The following is a 5,549-nucleotide window of genomic DNA, read 5'->3' as shown; positions in this document are numbered from 1 at the left end:
TTCCATAGTGTTTGTCTCATTCCACATAGAAGCTTGCCTCAATTCTTAAGCAGGTATGTTAGAATCAAGTGTACTCATCTGATGAATTTAGCGTGAATGCTTTTAAATAGTCTGTGGTGGTAATACTGTATCAGTATTCTAGATTACAGCTATGCTTGAAACCTTGCTATATAGAAGGAAAAACTTTCTGGATCGTAGTTGTAAAATAACACGTCAAATCTTTGCAGGCAGACAGGCATCTAGTGGTTTTAGAGTGCCCTTATCTGGGAGGATGGGTCTTGCTGACTGAAGCCAGCCTGTGTTAGCTGACTAGTCATACTGAAGTTTAATACATGCAGTAATTAATTTAGCACTTGTAGACAAGGACGAGGAGAGGTGTTTAATCGCATCACAGCAGAATCCACTTTGAAGTTGTGCTCTAAAATCTAATACTAAGTTTTTTGTAGGTCTAAAACTTGAGAAGGACCTTCCCAAGCCATAACCAAATGTGAAGCAGTGATTTGCTTTTGGTTGTGGAAGAGTTGAAAGAAAGGATGAAAATTACCCTAAAATGGAAGAGGGGGGCAGTTTTTTCAATCAGTCAAGGATTTAGCATGCATTTTCATAAATACCCTTTGACTAGTTTAGATGCCTAGATTCCATAAAGCAATGACTCAACTCAGAAATCATGTGCATTTTTTAAGGATAGCAGGGATGTTATCTGGCCACAGGAAAAGGAGAGCTGATCTGTCTGCTGGGCAAGACAGAGATTCTCCCTCCCTGTGTAAACAGAGGACTAACAGTGAAGTGGGGACAGGTTCTGAGGAGGGGTGGCAAGAGGTTATGTTGTCCTTAGCTACCATTAAAATGAAAAGTCAATGAGGATGTGGTCCAGTCTTGTACAAGCAAAGTGGAGGTATTACTCACTCTAATGGGGCAGAGTGCGAGCTCCATCAGTGGGTTATACCCGCTCTGTAGTTGCTGCATTGCTGACCATGCTGTCCAAGCAAATAGTTGAGTGCACCTGAAACAATGTCCAAATTCTGCATGCTTACCTATTGAAAACCAGAATGTTCTATGTGCAAATAAACACTTATCCCAAAACACTGCTCCAAACAAAATACATAGAACATGTAGTACAGAATTTAAAGGCTTGTTTAAGAATAGTTCTTAAGCTATTCTATTTAATTAGCTAAATTTGGGCTTTTTCTTAGGTGTATATGTTTTGAATCACTGACATTATTAAAATTAGGAATAGCCTGATAGAGTTCATGTCAAGTGAAATCCTTTGGCATTCAGTTCCTGGGGTTTTTTCCTGATAGTCTTGTTGAGTCCTGCAGTCCTGGACGTTCTACGAGGCTGGCTGTGCGCAGCACAAAGACTTGCTAGCCATCTCGTCCTTGCAAAAACTTCGTGCCAGCTACTGTGTACGCTTTTGTCTAGCTTTTATAAGCTGGCTTTATCAAGCAGTAAGCTGGGAAACTATTCCACGAGTTGGGAACAACCACGAGGAAACAGAAAAACACACAGCCTGCTGGAGGTTCTACCGAGATTTGAACTCGGATCGCTGGATTCAAAGTCCAGAGTGCTAACCATTACACCATAGAACCGTCTGGTGGCATTTGATTTTCGGCTGCTCCATGATAAATGCATTAAAAGGAAATTAAATTATAAGATTTGGATTGTTCCTTTTCCTTTGAATTCTAAATTACCACTAGAAAAGTAATGTACCTAATTATTCCTCTGCCTGTCTTTAGTTCATACTGCAGTATTTGTTTTCTGTTTAGTGTAATGATTACTAAAATACACCTTTTCCATAACGATACAAAGTCAGACAGCATAAATAAATAAATAAATAGGAAAAAATGCTTCCTTCTTTCTGATATATCAAACTAATCCTAATACAAACAATGTGCATGAACCGTAACTATATTTTGCGTAACTACTTTGCACTTTGTTAATGCATAACTTAGAGTTGTGTTTTCACATAAATTGCTCATAGTGTGGAAATAAATATAAATACTAAAATTTCCATATACTACAGTACGTCTGAAGTTTTTCACATAACTCATGTAAGAATCTACGACCATAGTTACAATAAAATAAATCAAAAACACAGAAAAAAAACCACCAGAAAAGTTTCGCAGTGTGTTTTTCTTATTTCTCTCCTTTAAATATCATTTTCAGGTAGCATCGCATTTCAGTGGCATTCAAAAAGCCGATGAAAAACACAGAGCTTCTCCTAAATTCATTTTCTATGTTAATAGCCAGGAAAAAAAGTACTTTTGGGGGGAAAAGTAGCAGGTTCCACCGAGATTTGAACTCGGATCGCTGGATTCAGAGTCCAGAGTGCTAACCATTACACCATGGAACCTCTTGCACAGTTTTCTCCGACAGCGCTTACTCACCGAATCTTAAAGGGAAAAAAACCCAATTCCTTATGTTTGTAGGTTCATAGCTCCATTCTCTCTGCTCTTTCTTCACATACTTCACATGCTCTGCACGCGTTCATTCTCCAAGATGATTCTACGCTCACGTATCACGACATACTACAACACTGTACACTTAGAGGCAACTTAAACGAGAGCTCTAAGCCCGTTCTCAGATCCTGCTGCCAACGTTTTCAAGAACATTTTTAAGCTTGAAAATAGACTTTTAATACCGTAGGCACTGCCTGACTTCGCATTTGTGTACTCCTTGTTTGCCCTCACGCGTCTCGGTCTGAGTGTTCGCCTACTTTACTTGCGAAAACAAAGCTAACATTGTCTCGACTGTTATTTTGGTTTTTTTTCAGTTTTTTTCCCGTAGGTATTAACTGTCCTGTGGAGAGGTAACTACTTTTCTTTTACACAAGTGAGACGAAAAAAATATTAAAAACGCACCAAGACCGTTTTTACGGCTGATTGAATTGCCACCTGCTGGAAGCCAAGCTGAACCCAAATGGGGGGGATACGCTGCCTGCTGCCTCCGCGAAAATGGAAGGCCGCCATAGCAGAGGATGGTTTCGATCCATCGACCTCTGGGTTATGGGCCCAGCACGCTTCCGCTGCGCCACTCTGCTGCTGCCGAAAACAAGTCTTCCCGCCCGCCCCTAGAAGCGGCCCCAGCGCGCGGTCTCCCGCTAGCGGCCTCCAGGCGCCGAGGTGCCTTCGCCGGCGCGGAGGGAAACACCGCCCGCCCCACTTTCCCCTCCTCTTTCCCTACAAATATCAGCTTTTCCCCCCTTTTATCGCCGATTTGTATCATAAGGACACTTGAAATCCCATTATTTAAATTAGTAGCATATTAGTACATATGATATATACATATTAGTATGTACATAGTACATATTAGTACATATAATATATGTGCTAACATATCAGCACATTAGTGTATACATAGTAGATTAGTATATATCCAGGTAGTAGGTATGAAATCAGCTATATATTTTATATCCAGGCATAAAAACGACGTCGGCACTGCCCCCAGAGTGCTTTGCGAATATTTGCATACGAAGGGGGCTCCTCTGCGGGCTTTGCGCCCACCTGCTGCCCCACGTGCGGATCTGGGGCCGGCTCTGCCCCCGAAAAGCACGTACACGGTCTGCTCAAACGCACTGCTTCTACTTCGCGGAACGGCGCGCTCACCCTACTCGAAAAAAAATAAAAATGCCGAGCTATAAAAGGCAGTTAAGAAAGCACTAGTTTCGTGCTCGCTTCGGCAGCACATATACTAAAATTGGAACGATACAGAGAAGATTAGCATGGCCCCTGCGCAAGGATGACACGCAAATTCGTGAAGCGTTCCATATTTTTTTTCTCCCCTTCATGCCACCAGTCTCAGCAGCCACCCCTTAACTCCTCTGCCTGGGCAGCAGGGATGAAGCTCAGCGTGGCTGCCAGCTCCTCCCACAGTCTCCAGTGCCTGGCAAGGCTGAAGGCCTGAGCAGCCTCTGTGAAGATGTCTTACCTGGCTCTCCTGGCAGCCTGTCCCTCTGGGCTGGGCTTGCTGAGACCCTGCAGACTGAAGCTATATACAGAGGCTTGGTCCAGAAGCTCCCTTTGGCACATCCACTAAAACTGTACTAATACTTATAAAATTTATCATGGCTGTTGCTAAGAAATTATTCCCAAAACAAGTAAGTCTTTTGTGAGCTTTTTGGCCCTCCAAGGGCTTGCCTCATGTTCTACTGTTGTCACGGGTTGTTGCACTTGTTTTTTTTATCTTTTCGAGTTTTGTTTCCCACACCTGCCCTCCTCAGCGCCTTTTTCTCCAGATACCCCACAGAAGGGGTGCTGGCTCCGAGTAAGCTGTCCCCATCCCGGCACGGACTGCATTTACACGAGGGATGTGCTCTGCTTCCCGCTCCTCTCGACGCAACCCACAGCCACCCTCAGCCGTGCCCTGGCCCATGCAGTCAGCGAGGAGACTGGCGGGTCACTCTCCCCCCTCGGCTTTGTACGCCTGCTTCGCCCGGCACCCCAGCACGTTTGCTGTACGAAATCGACCGTCTTTTTCAGCTCGCCTCAGGGAAGAGGCGAGGCGCCACCGCCCCAGCCCTGTCAGGCGGGGGAAGACCGGCTTTGGCGCGTCATCAGTGCGCGCCGTGTGTCACGAGCGGGGCGCGGACAGTCACCCGGCGGCGCGCGGGGTGGGGCGGGGCGCGTGGGCGTGCGCGAAGCCACCGCGCGGAGGGTTGTGAGGGAGCGATACCGCCGCCGCCGTCTCGCTGGGCGCCGGCTCGAGGGCGGCGGCGACTGCGGCCCTCCGGCCTGCGGCAGGGTCCTTGTCCCTCCGCCGGCCTTGGGAAGCTCTTCTTCCCCGGCGTGAGCTGATCGTCGCACAGATCGTTTTCACCAAGCTCAACCACTGCGCTATGTTTAAGAGAGTTTTCAGCTGGAGTGGCAATGAAGTTACATTTAGGGATGGTTATCTAGCGAAGCGTTATGACAAAAAAAAATTTTATTTGCTGCTGTAATTTTTTTCTCATATTTTGATGACAATCAGTAGACTTGAACTAAGTGGGATTCTACTCCATCACTGAAATTAGCATTATGTCAGTATTTAAAAAGTGACAATATTGTGTTAGTGCAATGAATAGTAGTTTTTCACCTAGTTAAGACTGGTTTATATATATATACACACACACACATAAATGTGTATATATACACACTCATATATATATATACACACAACATACATACCTACACACATGTACATATATGGTATGCTTGTATTTTCTGTTTGTGGATCAGATGCTCTGATGGTGGTTGGGGTGAATGAGAAGGTTTGTTAGGCCCACACGTGCCGCACCCCCCTCCCCCCAAGCCAGGGTTCTCCTAATTAGTGGCTACTCTCATTAGTGGTTCTTAGCAGGTTGCTATCTGAGCTGCTTCGGAGTTTCCTGTTTCAAGGAATCAACACAGCTGCTGGTCAACCACAGCATCCAAGAGAGGGTGACAGGCTGCAAGGAGCCCCGCTGCTGACATTGCTAAGTGGCTCTTGAGGAACTCTGTTGCTGTGAGTGCTCCTAGGGAAACACCAATCTGTTTAACATTGTTTAGGTGACTTCTTTGTCAGATATGACTGGG

General features: G+C 45.2%; 4 non-coding genes across 4 annotated transcripts; 1 reads left to right on the top strand and 3 right to left on the bottom strand.

The window, feature by feature from the left end:
* Positions 1-1,517: 1,517 nt before the first annotated feature.
* On the bottom strand, positions 1,518-1,589 carry TRNAQ-UUG (transfer RNA glutamine (anticodon UUG)). The gene has a single exon. It is a non-coding gene; the product is annotated as a tRNA-Gln (tRNA).
* Positions 1,590-2,281: 692 nt separating this feature from the next.
* Positions 2,282-2,353, bottom strand: TRNAQ-CUG (transfer RNA glutamine (anticodon CUG)). The gene has a single exon. It is a non-coding gene; the product is annotated as a tRNA-Gln (tRNA).
* A 615-nt stretch (positions 2,354-2,968) lies between these two features.
* On the bottom strand, positions 2,969-3,040 carry TRNAM-CAU (transfer RNA methionine (anticodon CAU)). The gene has a single exon. It is a non-coding gene; the product is annotated as a tRNA-Met (tRNA).
* Positions 3,041-3,666: 626 nt separating this feature from the next.
* LOC134149221 (U6 spliceosomal RNA) lies at positions 3,667-3,773 on the top strand. The gene has a single exon (XR_009960379.1). It is a non-coding gene; the product is annotated as a U6 spliceosomal RNA (small nuclear RNA).
* The last annotated feature ends 1,776 nt before the right edge of the window (positions 3,774-5,549 follow it).

This window comes from Rhea pennata, chromosome 19, assembly GCF_028389875.1.
Source record: "Rhea pennata isolate bPtePen1 chromosome 19, bPtePen1.pri, whole genome shotgun sequence".
Classification (NCBI taxonomy): Eukaryota; Metazoa; Chordata; class Aves; order Rheiformes; family Rheidae; genus Rhea; species Rhea pennata.
Note: the sequence above shows the minus strand (reverse complement) of the source record. Positions and strands in the feature narration are given on the sequence as shown.